The sequence below is a fragment of the Canis lupus genome, chromosome 5 (genome assembly GCF_003254725.2).
Source record: "Canis lupus dingo isolate Sandy chromosome 5, ASM325472v2, whole genome shotgun sequence".
NCBI classification, from domain to species: Eukaryota; Metazoa; Chordata; class Mammalia; order Carnivora; family Canidae; genus Canis; species Canis lupus.
The window spans coordinates 30654676-30668694 of NC_064247.1; the positions used below are offsets into that span (position 1 = coordinate 30654676).

Sequence of the window (14019 nt, forward strand, 5' to 3'; positions counted from 1 at the left end):
AGAGTCTAGGTCCAAGTCCCTGCTCCGCTGCGCCGGGTATACTTGGGCCCAGGCTCGAGCTTGTAAATAAACCCTCGTGTGATTGCATCGGTGTCGGCTCCTTGGCGGTTTCTCGGATTCACGATCTTGGGCACAACACTGTCTTGCCCGAGGGCGCATAGCCATCCCCCTCACCCCACGCCCCCACCTGGCTCTTCCCCAGGACCCTGTGCTCCCACTGGTGGCCCCTTCTGCAGCTTCACTGACTCCCCACTGGTTCCTTCTCAACAACACCTGAGCAGCAGCTCTGTCCTAGGGATGCAGCCAACAGACATGCACACCTGCCACTGACATCAGCACCACAGCCTGTGGGGATGCTCCCCTCACCCCTTCTGGGTCGCCCCTGCAGATGCTCTGCAGCTGGGAGTCAGGGGCATCTCAGGTGAGCGCAGGGATGCAGGTAGCCTCTCACAGACAGAGGCGAGGGCCAAGGCCCTGCGGGGAAGGGTGCCTTCTGTGTGCCTCAAAGTCAGTTGGTGACCTGGGGAGGCAGAGGGAGCCTCTGGGACACTGGTCCCCAAACGTGGGATCGTGGAAATATATCCAGCTGTGTGTGTATGACACATGCACTTCTCTGCAGGGATATTTTATCTCAAAATGTAGGTTTTATTTATTTATTTATTTTTGAAGCTTGAGTATTCTCTGCACTGGAACAACACTCACAAAAATCGTCTGGTGCCCTTTCTCTTGCCTCGTCCCCCAAAGGTGTGGCATTCTCTACCTTTGGGAGCATTGGAGCCACTCTGGGAGTTTGTGAAATCAGAACGTCATTCCTGGAGTTCTGACCCGGAGGGGCTGGGTTACGGCCAGGAATCGGCTTTTGTAAGTCCCAGGGGACCTGGAACCACATGTGCAGTAGCGCTGACCTACAAAGAATCACGTTGACCTGCTGCCTCCAGTTCCCTGCCTCTCGTTTCCTGTCAGCTTGCTTTAAGCTGGTCTCTGGGGTTTCTGGTTCCTCCGATTGAAAAGCAACCAACCGAATAGAGACACCAGCAGAGGACCACCACCTTTGTGTTTTGCCAAAGGTATGTGTGTATGCGTGTGTGTGTGGAGGGGGGATTCACAGAGACCATGTGCTCTTGTTTCATAAACTCAGGGGCAGTTACAATCCCAGTGGGAAGGCAGTCGGGACCGCTGCATCTGTGGTGTCCCCATGTTCTGTAGCAGCTTCGGCCTGGCCCTGGGCTCCTAGCACTGGCTCCCTTTGCTCAGCCGATGTGATTCCTTGGCCCCTGTGAACACACATCTCTCTGCTCCTGGAGCCAGACAGAGCCTGATGAGCTCTTTGGGACCAAGACTTCCCCCGATCGAATCCCAGGGAAACTTCCCTTCTGTGTCTTCCTCGTCCCAAAGCCCTGGGCCCAGATGGCACTGCCCCCCACGCCCCACAGGTGCCTGTCAGCCAAGCTCCTGTTAGACACTGGACAGGCTGGGGCGGCGCAAGGAGGGTGGGGTTCCGCAGGGCTTGGGAGTGGCGCTGGTTTGCAGACCCAGGAACTGGTCCGCTGTGTGCCGCTGACTCACCGCATGCACGGCTGCAGGGAGCCTTGACTCCACTTGTTCAAAACAGGAGCGGCGACATCTGTCCTCCCAGAGCCAATGTGTGAGTCAAGGGAGGATGCATGTTGCAAACACTGAGGCCGGGGTAGGTCCACGGCGGGCCCTCCACAGATAGGAGCTCCTGCCTGCGGCTGTGTGACTTATGTCAGAAATGTGTATTTCGTTATCCTATTTTCATACCGAGTTCCTGAACCCCTAGAATGTCCTAAATCCTGGTACAGAGACCCCAAAAGTGTCTTGTTTGTTAGCAAGGTGGCACTGGGACCCCAGTAAGGGGGCTGGTGGCAGGAGAACCACTCCCGGTCTGCCTCCTGACCTCTGGGTACCGGCAGGGGGCAGGAGGTCGAATCAATCACCTGCAACCGATGGTTTAATCAATCGTGTCTGAGTAATGAAGCCTCAGTAGGAGCCAAGAAGGACAGAGTGAGCCCGGCGGGTGCTGGCCGGGCCCTGGGGAGGGTGTGGCGGCGCTGCCTCTTCCCTACACCTCGTCCTGGGCATCTCTCCACCCACTGCTCCCGAGTCGTGTCCTCTTATAATAACCCGAGGATGAGGCCTGTGATCCGCTCCCACTGACGCATCAACCTGGGGATGCGGTCATGGGAACCTCCGATTCAGAGCCATTTGGTCAGAAGAACGGGGAACAGCTGACTTGCTCCTGGGGTCAGATGCAGGGGCGAGGGCGGCCTGTAGGATGGAGCCCTTACCCTGTGGACTCTGACCCTACCTCCACAGACACAGTTGAGGGCTGGAGAGCTGGCTGGTGCCAGAGGCCTGCTGGGCGGGGAGGGGGTGGGGGAGCCCCTCCCCATTGGAATTGGGTCCAGGAAGCAGTTACTTCCTCACCACTTTAGGGCTTCAGTCCTGTGATACTCTAGTGGTCAGGGTCATTCACACCCAGCAACCACCCACGCTGGTGCGCACGCTCACAGGGGGTGCTGAGTCACCTGGGATAGGACTGCAGATTCATTCCTTCATCCTCTTGGCCTTAGACACACGTTAGAATCACCTTAGAGTCTGGCAACCTTAAACTCCTAATACCGAAGCTGACCAAATAATTAAATCAGAATCTTTAGGTTGGTGATAATCAGTGTGTATAAAGCTTCCCAGGTGTTTTCAACGTGTAGCCACGGTTGATAACAGCTGCCCTATCTAGGGCTCTAGTGATTTTTGCAACAGGAATCACTCTCAATTAAAAAATATTTTAAAAAAGATTTTACTTATTTATTCATGAGAGACCCAGAGAGAGAGGCAGAGACACAGGCAGAGGGAGAAGCAGGCTCCCTGTGGGGAGCCCAATGCGGGACTCGATCCCAGAACCCCAGGGTCACGCCCTAAGCTGAAGGCACTCAACCACTGAGCCACCCCCATTTTTAAAAAAGATTTTATTTATTTATTTATTTATTTATTTATTTATTTATTTATTTATTTATTTATTTATTTATTTATTCATGATAGACATAGAGAGAAAGAGAGGCAGAGACACAGGCAGAGGGAGAAGCAGGTTCCATGCAGGGAGCCCGACATGGGACTGGATCCCAGGACTGCAGGATGGCGCCCTGGGCCAAAGGTGGCGCTAAACCACTGAGCCACCCAGGGATCCCCCACCCCCCATTTTTTTAGAGAGAGGGTGCATGTGTGCAAGTGCCTACAGGGGAGCAGAGGGAGAGAGAGCGAATCTTAAGTGGGCTCTGTGCTGGGCTCCATCCCATGACCCCAGGATCATGACCTGAGCCAAAGTCAAGAGTCAGACGCTTAACCCACTGAGCCACCAGGTGGCCCTTGTCCATTTTTTAAAAAGTTTTTATTTAAGTTCCAGTCAGTTAACATATGGTGTGTGCTAGTTTTGGGTGTGGAATTCAGCGATTCAACACTCCCATTCACCTTCGTTCTTCACACTCCATCAAAGCTTTAAGATACTGCTATCCTGGTCTCCCCTGTCCCCCCCATCAAACACCAACTGAATCAGTGTCTCTGCAAGCGAGTCCCCCTAAGAACTGCTGCTTATGTTTATGCTCCCACAGACACATTTATCGGGTGTGCGTGGGCACCTCCTCTGGGCACATGGGCTGGCTGGCAGGGCAGAGCTCCATCAAGCCAGGGGGTCCCAGAGGCAAGGAGGGGTATGGGGCAGGCCGGCGGTCAGCAGGAGCCCGCTCAGCACCCCTCCAGCTCAGACCTGCTGGGTGCATGCCTGTGTGTGTGCATGTGAGCGTGTGAGCATGCACACACCTTTCTTCACTGTGGCTCTGTAATTGGCCACCAAGACAGGCTCAGATTTGAGTCCAGTTACAGACTGGGAGGCAATGAAATGGGGTTACAGGAACTGGGTTTTCCCTGTAGGGTGATTCTGTGTGAGGTGTGAGGTGACCAGAATGTCGGTATTAAAAATTATATAATAAAAAATAAAAAATAAATTATAAAAAGAAATCACGTAGGTGATCCCAGCCTAGGAACCACTGGAAATGCTCTTGAACAAGCCGGAAACGACCTGAATGGAACGAGCAACTGTGGGCACTGACTCCGAGGATGGGGGTTACGCGGAGTCCCGTGCGGTGGGGCGGGGCTGCCGGCAGGGACTTTCCGGGGGAGTTTCCGGGGACGGATGCGCAGCAGCCCCGTAAGGGTACTCAGTGCCCCCAGGTCCCCAGGTCATACACTTGACAACGGCTCACGCAGCACTTTCTACGTTGGGTAGATTTCGCCACGATGGAAAAAAAAAAAAGAACAAGGTCTCCCAAAACAAAACAAAACAAAACAAAACAAAACGTAAAAGTTCGTTCAAGGTTAAAATCCTCTCCCTTGGGATCCCTGGGTGGCGCAGCGGCTTGGCGCCTGCCTTTGGCCCAGGGCGCGATCCTGGAGATCCGGGATCGAATCCCACGTCGGGCTCCCGGTGCATGGAGCCTGCTTCTCCCTCTGCCTGCGTCTCTGCCTCTCTCTCTCTCTCTGTGACTATCATAAATAAATAAAAATTAAAAAAAAAATCCTCTCCCTTGCGCCTTCTGGATCTGTTCTGGGCCTGCTGGGGACACCGCTGGCCCTGCCCCCTGCCCTCCCCCGCCACCTCCGCTCCTGCGCTCCGGCTGTCAGGGTGTCACTTCCCGCCAGGGGGCGCGCGCGGGCAGGCTTCAGGGGCACCCTGGGTCCTGTGTTTGCACCTGTTCCCGTGGAGGCAGGCACCCAGCCCTCCCCCCATAGGTTTAGGGGTGTCAGCTTCCCATGCAGTGAGCTGTCACCACAGTGCTCTCAAAACCGCCGCTGCCCAGCAGGTCTGCCGTACATTCCCTTTTAAAAATCAGATATTTTTTAAAGGTATAATGTATATAAAGAGATATTCACCAAATTTAACACATACAGCCGTTTACCCACACCACAATCAAGACAAAGAACATTTTTATCTCCCTGAAAGTCTCCTTTTCCCTCCCAGTCTCACTGTTTACCTCTGGCCCTCATGTGTCTGTCTTTTCCAAAGGGCTCCTGTTTTGAGGATTTACAGATCAGGATGGGATCTTACAATATATCATAATTCACATCTGACTCCTAGCACGTGGAGTTAAGCCTTGGAAAGGCATCCATGTTGTTGCATGTATTTTGTATTTTTTCTTTTTTTGTTGATGAGCAGTGTTCGTTGCATCTATAGAGGACAATTTATTTGCTCACCAGTGGAGATTGGGTTGTTTTCGGCGTTTTATTGCTGTGAACATAGCTGCTAGTAACATTTGTGCACAAATCTTTGTGCGAACACACGTTTTCATCTGTCTTAAGTGAATAGCCAAGAGCGAGATTCCTGGGCCACATAGTGTAGGGTTGACTCAGGAAGACCTACCCATCTACCTTCCAAAGTCCTGGCACCATTTTGCATTCCCACCAGACATGAATGAGAATTCCAGTTGCTCTGTGTTCTTTTTTTTTTTTTTTAAGATTTTATTTATTTATTCATAGAGACACAGAGAGAGGCAGAGACACAGGCAGAGGGAGAAGCAGACCCTCTGCAGGGAGCCCGATCCGGGACTCTATCCTGGGACTCCAGGATCACTCCTTGAGCCAAAGGCAGATGCTCCACCACTGAGCCACCCAGGCATCCCCATTTGCTTATTTTCCATTCAAATAACTTCTTTGGTGAAGTATCTGTTCAAATCTATTGCTTTTAAAAAAATCAGGTAAGATCGAGTTTTAAGAATTCCTTGTACACTCTAGATTCAAGTCTAAGTAAATGAACTAACCTGTTTTGCAAACGTTCCCCCCCCACCCAGTCTGTGGCTTGTCTTTCCATATTTTAATGGCCTCTTTTGCAGATCAAAACTTTGTATTTATTTATTTTTAAGATTTTATCTATTTGAGAGAGAGAGAGAGAGAGAGAGAGCATTTGAGCAGGGGGAGGGGAAGAGGGAAATGGAGATTCCCAAGCTGACTAACCACTGAGCATGGAGCCTGACTTGGGATCAATCTCATGATCCTGAAATCATGACCTGAGCTGAAATCAAGAGTCGACCACATAGCTGGCTAAGCCACCCAGGCGCCCCTAGAACTTTTTATTTTTGATTAAGTTCTATTTATCATTTTGATTTTGTTCCCTAAGAACTCTTGGCCAGGGCACCTGGGGACTCACTCAGTTGAGCATCTGATTCTTGATTTCAGCCCAAGTCATGGTCTCAGGGTTCTGGGATGGAGCCCCACGTTCCGTGTGGGGCTTAGCAGGGAGTCTGCTTCTCCCCCTCCCTCGGGTCATCCTCCCACTGCTCGCGTGCTCTCTCTCTCTTTCTCTCTCTCTCTTTTTTAAAGATTATTTATTTATTTATTTATTCATGAGAGACACACAGAGAGAGGCAGAGAGACAGGCAGAGGGAGAAGCAGGCTCCATGCAGGGAGCCCGATGTGGGACTGGATCCTGGGTCTCCAGGATCACAACCTGGGCTGAAGGTGGCGCTAAACCGCTGAGTCACCTGGGCTGCCCATCTTTTTCTAAGATAAATAAATAAATCTTAAAGGCTCTGCCTTCGGCCCAGGTCATAAACCCGGGGTCCTAGGATCGAGTCCCGAGTCCCGCATGGGGACAGTAACTTTGATTGGGGTGGTGATGCTCTGCAGACCCATGTGAAGTGAATCAACAGTAATATTGATTCTTGTAATTTGTGAACAGTCGTATCTCTCCATTTATTTAGGATATTGGAATATTTTGCGGTTTTCTGCATACAGGTCTGGTGTATGTTTTGTTAAATATATCCTTGGGCATTTTTAAGTGTTCTGCAATCCTGAATGGTACTGGGCTTTCTGCTATTGTAAATACTATCGTAAACGGGATTTTTAAAAATCCCAGTGTCCTACTCATGTCTTGTTCAGGTAGAGAAATCTAATTGATTTTTATGGATTGACCTTGATCCTTGTATCCTGAGACCTCACAAAGTTCATTGATTAGTTACAGTAGTTTGTTTTGTTTTGTTTTTTTTTTTTTTGATTACTTAAGATTTTCTCCATGCACACCCATGTTTTGTGAACAAAGGGTTTTCTTGGTATCTGGCATGCACACCTTCTGTTTCTTGTCTGTTGCATGGGCTGAAACTCCAGCACAAGTTTGAACTGAAGAGGTGAGACAAGATATGCCAATCCCCTAATCTTTGAGGAGACCCAGTCAGCCTTTTATGGTCAAGAACGATGTTCATTGTAGGTTTATCTTGGCTGCTTTTTGTAAGATTAAGGAAGTTCCTTTCTGTCCCTAGTTTATTTACGAAAAGGTCTTTAAAAAGAAAACACTTGATCATTAGGGGATGTTGCATTTTTTCAGATGATTTTTCTGCATCTATTGAGCTAATCCTATAGTTCTTCTGGTTTGCACTGTTTTTTTTTTTTTTTATTTTAAATTTTTTATTTATTTATGATAGTCACACAGAGAGAGAGAGAGGCAGAAACATAGGCAGAAGGAGAAGCAGGCTCCATGCAGGCTCCATGCACCAGGAGCCTGATGTGGGACTCGATCCCGGGTCTCCAGGATCGCGCCCTGGGCCAAAGGCAGGCGCTAAACCGCTGCGCCACCCAGGGATCCCTGGTTTGCACTGTTAATTGGGATTATATTGCTTAATGTTCAAATGCTAAACTAAGTTTGCATTTGTGACGGAAACCCCTGATGGTCATGATGCATTATCTCGTTGTGTGTTACTGGATTCAATTTGCTCAAGTTCTGTTGTGATGTTCTTATCTACTCTGAGTGTCAGGAAAAAACCAGGCCAGGAGCAGGTCCTGTCCTTTGAAAATTTCCTTCATTTTTTAAAAGGTGTTTTTTTTTTTTTTTTTTTACATTTTTTTCTTAAATATTTGGTAGACTCCATTAGTGAAGTAATTGGTGCCTGGAGATTTCTTTTTTGTTTGTTTGTTTGTTTTAAAGATTATTTATTCATGAGAGAGAGAGAGAGAGAGAGAGAGAGAGAGAGAGAGGCAGAGGGAGAACCAGGCTCCATGGTGGGAACCGGACATGGGACTCGATCCCTGGTCTCCAGGATCATGCCCTGGACCAAAAAGGCAGCACTAAACTGCTGAGCCACCTGGGCTGCTCTGGAGATTTCTTTTAAGAAGGATCAGCTATTCTTTTTGAAGTGAATTTTGACACTTCATGTCTTGGGGGGATTTATGCATTTCATTTTTTAAAAATATTTTATTTATTCATAAGAGAGAGAGAGAGGCAGAGACATAGACAGAGGGAGAAGCAGGCTCCATGCAGGGAGCCCGACGTGGGACTGGATCCCGGGTCTCCAGAATCACATCCTGGGCTGAAGGCTACACTAAACTGCTGAGCCACCCTGGGCTGCTCAAGGCGACCTTTATTATGAGTCTGGTTAGCCCTTCTGCTAGCTCATGGTCTTTCTTTTTTTCTTTTCCTTTTTTTTTTCCTTTTCTTCTTCTTCTTCTTTTTTTTTTTTGCAGCTTTATTGAGGTATAATTTACAAATAAAATTGTCATATGCTTAGAGTGCACAACATGAGGGGTGTGAGGGTGGCTCCGTCGGTTAATATCTGACCCTTGATCTCAGCTCTGATCTTGATCTCAGGTTCATGAGTTTGCACCCCGCGTTGGGGACAGAGATTACTAAAAAATAAATAAATAAACTTAAAAAAAACACAAAGTGCACAACATGATCATTTGATGTACAGACACACTGTACAAGAATTCCCACAATCAATTAACACGCCCATTGCCTCACATGGTTGCCTGTGAAGCATCTCTGCTTCCAAGCCTTTGGCTTTTTCTCCCCTTACATGTGGGACCAGGCAGGATGTGCCTTTCTTTCTCTGTCTGGCTAATTACGTGCAGTGTAAGCCACGAATCTGTGAACGGCAGGATCTTCTTTCTCAGGGTGCATAATATGCCCTTGTGTGTGTTATATGTATTCATACTGTGTCCACAGAGGCTGCACTTCCCTCATGTTCTCTGGATTGCACACACTCTGGGAGGTTCGAGGCGGTCTCTCACTGTGGTTTTGATTTGCCTTTCTCTGATAATCGGTGACCTCGAGCACCTTCCAACACAACTATTGGCCTGTTTGTGCATCGTCTTTGGAAAAATGTCTCTTTGGGTCCGTTGTCTGATTGATTGATTGATTGACTGATTGATTTATGAGAGACAGAGAGAGAGAGAGAGGGCGCGGCATAGACACAGGCAGAGGGAGAAGCAGGCCCCATGCCGGGAGCCCGATGTGGGACTTGATCCCGGGACTCCAGGACCACGCCCTGGACTGAAGGCAGGTGCTAAACCGCTGAACCACCCAGGGATCCCCTCTTTGTCTGTTTTTAATTGGCTTGTTTCTTTGATACTGAAATCCTCATGTATTTTGGATATTAGCCCCTTATTACAAGTATGTGGCTTGCAAATATTTTCTTCCATCCTGTGGATTGCCGGATTGCCTCTCATTCTGCTGAAATGCACGACCCTTTCGATGGCTCTCCCTGGGGGCCTGGTGTTCTGCGAAGTCTGTCCAACCCTGCAAGGTCTGTCTATCCTGACTGGTGGAAGCAGGGACTGTCTGAGCTCCTGCGTGGGCTCTGTAGGTTGCTGGGCCTGCTATTTCACAGTGGTTCTTTGCTCTCATGTACAAGCCTGGCCGTTCTTAGCAAACCTCCAGGAGATGCTCTGCAGACACCTGGAGCTCTTTCTCTGAGTCTCCTTCCTTCTTGGCCCTTGGCCCTGAGAATTTGAGCTGCCTCAGCTCAGTGGGGCTGGGGGCTCTAGGCACCCCATCCCCTCCACCAGCTTCAGGGCAGGCCTTGCACATTACATCTGTGCTGCCCGTTGTTCCCTCTCAAAGAATGTATTTCAGGGCATGATCCCGGGGTCCCTGGATCGAATCCCACATCGGGCTCCCCGTAGGGAGTCTGCTTCTCCCTCTGCCTGTGTCTCTGCCTCTTTCTCTCTGTGTCTCTCATGGATAAAGAAATAAAATCTTAAAAAAAAAAAAAAAAGAATGTTTTCTGTGCTCCCTCCATCCCTGCAGCCACCTATTTGCTTACAGTAGGAGGGCAGGGCCTGAGGCCCATAATCCTTGGAGGGCAGGATAGGACGTCCTCCTCCTTGGATGACTGAGGCATGAGCTGGACACCAATCTTCCAGTTCTCTCCATTTTCTCCCGCTCCTGGAATAATTTCCTGACTTTCCCCATGATCCCAGTGAAACTGCTTCCCGGGATGAGGGCGAGGGGCAAGCATACCTGCACCCAGTCCCCTCTGCTGGGGTGGGACTCACAAGGACTCATCTCTAATTCTTCCTAACGCCTCAACAACCTCTTCAACCTCTTTTGTAAGCCCAAGGGGTGGGGCGGAGGGTCAGCTCAGGGTCAGGAACCTGGTTTTCAAGCACCTCCATGGGGATCCAGCTTCGGTGGGCTGCCCTCGTGCCAGCGGGTGTGTGGGAGTCCCTGGCACCCGCTGTCCTGGGCCTTAGCACGGGGCCAAGACCAATCCTCTTCTCGTATCCTGTCACATCTGTTTAAACATCGCAGGCTTTGTCTATCTCAATTCCCAACTTTTACAAGCGCGGAGGGAAAACAGCTCCTGACCCACACAGATTTGACCGAATCATGGGTCCTGGAGCAGGGGTGGCTGAGAGATTCTGCTGGGTGGGGTGGAGGTCACAGGCAGGGCTGGGACGCACTTAGAGGGACAAATGGGACCAGGGGAGTGATGAGAGTGAGTGGGGGGCCTGCAGGGGCTGGAGAGATGGGGGTGGTCAGGGCTGGCCGCCTTGAAAATCGCAGCTCTCCCGCAGACAAGGCCATCTGGTCCTCCTCTGGCACCACCTGGGCAGGAGCCCCATGCTCGGGTGACCGCGGCTGGGACCCTGGCCTGCGTGCTGCTCCCTCCCAGGTCCCACGTTTGTTTTCCCCTTAGGTGACGCCTGAAAACACAGCCTGCTTGCCAGTGCTATTCGCTCAGCACTGCTGTGTGCACGGCCCCACCTTTGGAAACAGTGCTCTGGTGGTGGTGTCACACTGCACACCCCGGACGTCACACTCTTGCTTCCTGTTGTCAGAACCGGGTTTCTTCTTGCTCTTTGATGCTGAGCTGGGATCTCGCCCCGCGTGGGGCTCCCTGCTCCTTGGGGAGCCTGTGTCTTCCTCTCCCTCTGCTCCTCCTTCTGTGCTCTGTCTCTTCAATAAAGAAAATCTTAAAAAAAAAAAAAAGTGTTCTCCAAATTGCTCTAAGTTTCTCAGTGAGCAGCCCTTACATCCCCTAGATTTGTTTGCCTTACCAGTGCTCTGTGGTCCCTGCTTATGAGGTTTTCCGGAGGTTCTGCAAAACTCAGGGCCACCTGCCCATGGCCTCTGCTCGGTCTGCATCTGGCCAGGCTCCCAACCGCGGTCTTCTAAGACGTGTGCGCTGTGGCCTGCACTTGACAGGAGCGTCGCATCTCTGGGACAGTCCCTCTGAGCCTGGTGGCTCTGCTGAGGCCCAACCACGGGCGTGTGGCTTTGCCACTCACCATGGCCCTGAGGGTGGACATGCTGGGCTTTGGCTCAGCCCTAGTGCCTGCACGCCTGGCCCCAATCTCCTCCCAGCACCCCTACACTGCCAGCCTCTGCCTTCTGTCCTCTTTCTTTGAAGGACTGGTCTCCGTTTCTTGTCTACAAACATATCCTCTCATATTACTAATTTTTGAAGATCGCATGTCTCGGCTCCGGAGCTGAGGGTTTCAAGCAAGTTAATGTCTCTGCATGAGATGGACCTTCTATTACCTGAAGGTTGTTATGCACGCCTGGAACTGCATGCCACTGCTGGACTTGACCCACAGCTACTCACGTCACTCTTTGGACCTGGTGGTGAGGAGGCCGGCTCACCTAGGGCAGAAAGAGAAAGGTAGACTCACGTTGTCGTGTTTATTGAGATTCAAGTTTGGAGACTGGATGTATTTTTGCTGGTTTTATTTAGCTCCTATATGAGTGCTCACTGAGTGCCTGACATTACACATGTGTACTAGTTTATGACTCGTAACAATCCTAGGCCACAGGTACTGTTGATATAATTTCCATTTTACAGACAAGAAAACTGAGGTACAAAGGGTAGTGAGCCATGAGTGAGATTCAGAGAGCTGTGCTCTTAGCCACTCCTTAGCATGTGAGCGTGCAAGAGTGCATGTGTGTGCACTTGTGTGAGCATGTGTGCACGTGTGTGCATGTATGTGTGTCAATGTACACATATGTGAGAGCATTGTGCACGTGTGTCTGTGTGCATGTATGTACACGCATGTGAAAGCGTGTGCATGTGTTTATGCGCACATGTGTGAGAGCACTGTGCATTTGTGTGTATGCGAGAGTGTGCAAGCATGTGAGTGTGCATGCATGTGCTTATGTACGTGTGAGAGCACTGTGCACATACATGCGTAAGAGAGCGTGTGTGAGCATGCGCTTGCACGTGGGGGGGTGTGAACCACACACTGACTGTGGCAGGACATTCCACAGTGATGGAGGATAGAGGACACGGGAGCAGGCTAAGGGGCCTGGCCCTGACCTCCTGCCCTAGGCCAGCTCTGCCCGCCTCCTCCCTGTGCCTCACATGTAGCAGCTTGAGGGCCCCAGAGGCCGGGAGGCAGCAGACACGGCTCTGCCCCCTCCCCTTGTCACCGGATGATGGGGAGTAACGTGGAAACCACTCGACCCCAGAAGCCATGGCTCACAGCTCTCCCACCCTGCAGTTGCCCCTTGTTCCGGAAACACAGAGACATGAGGGCTGAGGGGAGGGTACGCCTGGGAGGTGGGGGTCTGCGGCGGGAACCTCTGGGACAAGCAAGAGGTCACAGGGCCCTGGGGGACTGGAGACCCTGGGGGCCTGGAGTCCTGGGGGCCTGGAATCCTGGGGGCCTGGAGACCTTGGGGGCCTGGAGTCCTGGGGGCCTGAAGACCCTGGGGGCCTGGAGTCCTGGGGGGCTGAAGACCCTGGGGGCCTGGAGTCCTGGGGGGCTGGAGACCTTGGGGGCCTGGAGTCCTGGGGGGCTGGAGACCTTGGGGGCCTGGAGTCCTGGGACCCTCTGGGAGGCTGGGGCTGGGGCTGGAGCAGGTGTGTGTGCGTGTCTGCCCCTCCCTGGGCTGTGGCCTGGCCTCCCTGGGGCTGGGGACAGGTGCCCTGCTGCTCTGCGCCCTCCTTCTGAACATGGCCAGCTGGCTCAGCCCCTGCACCAGTGTCAGGTTCCAGGATGTTCCCTGGGGGAACTTTGATCTGGAAAGAATGAGGGTGACCGATCTGGCTGCTGCCCAGGGCCCAGCCGTGTCACTGAGACCTGGCCTGGGCTGCCCCTGCTGCCTTCCCACCCCGGGGACGCCGGGCCGTTGCTCAGGGCTCAGGGCACACAGGAGGGGTCTTTCTAGCCTCCCTTCTGTCCCCCGTTCTGTCCGCTTCTGTCCAGTCACTGGCCTGTGTGCCCCTTTGTCCCCTTCATTCATGACTGCGGGGGGCAGGAGGATGAACGAGGCAGGGTCCTGCCCTTTCAGGAGCCCCCAGCCCTACACCCCAAACAGGAATCACTACTCAAGACACACATAAGTTGCCTGTTGGAGGATGGAGACAGGACGGGAAAAGAGATGTATTCCAAAGGGCATGACAAGGCGGGGAGGGGAGGTGAGTGGGAGAGCCCTCATTAGGGTGGGCTTCCCAGAGGAGGCGGCGTTTCAGATAGGCTCTGAAGACCTGAAGGATGAAGGATGGGTGGGAGTCTGCTGGAAAAGGGCTAGTGGAAGGGATGCTTCAGGTGGAGGGACGAGGGCAGGCCTGCATGAAGAAGTGGGTTTTGCGCATTTGGCGAAGAGCTGTGAATGGCACCCTGAGGCAGTGGGGGGGGGGTGGGTTAGAGGGAGGGTGCCTCTGGGGCTTGCAGTGGGGTGGCGAGGAGGTGTGGGCAGGCCCCGATGCCTCCCGTGAACACTCAGCCCCCATTAGGCCC

At 51.8% G+C, this 14019-nt stretch overlaps 1 long non-coding RNA gene across 1 annotated transcript; it reads left to right on the forward strand.

Annotated features, from left to right (window-relative positions):
* Positions 1-174: 174 nt before the first annotated feature.
* On the forward strand, positions 175-11251 carry LOC125755104 (uncharacterized). The gene is made up of 3 exons (XR_007410709.1): positions 175-421; positions 745-1067; positions 10977-11251. It is a non-coding gene; the product is annotated as an uncharacterized LOC125755104 (long non-coding RNA).
* The last annotated feature ends 2768 nt before the right edge of the window (positions 11252-14019 follow it).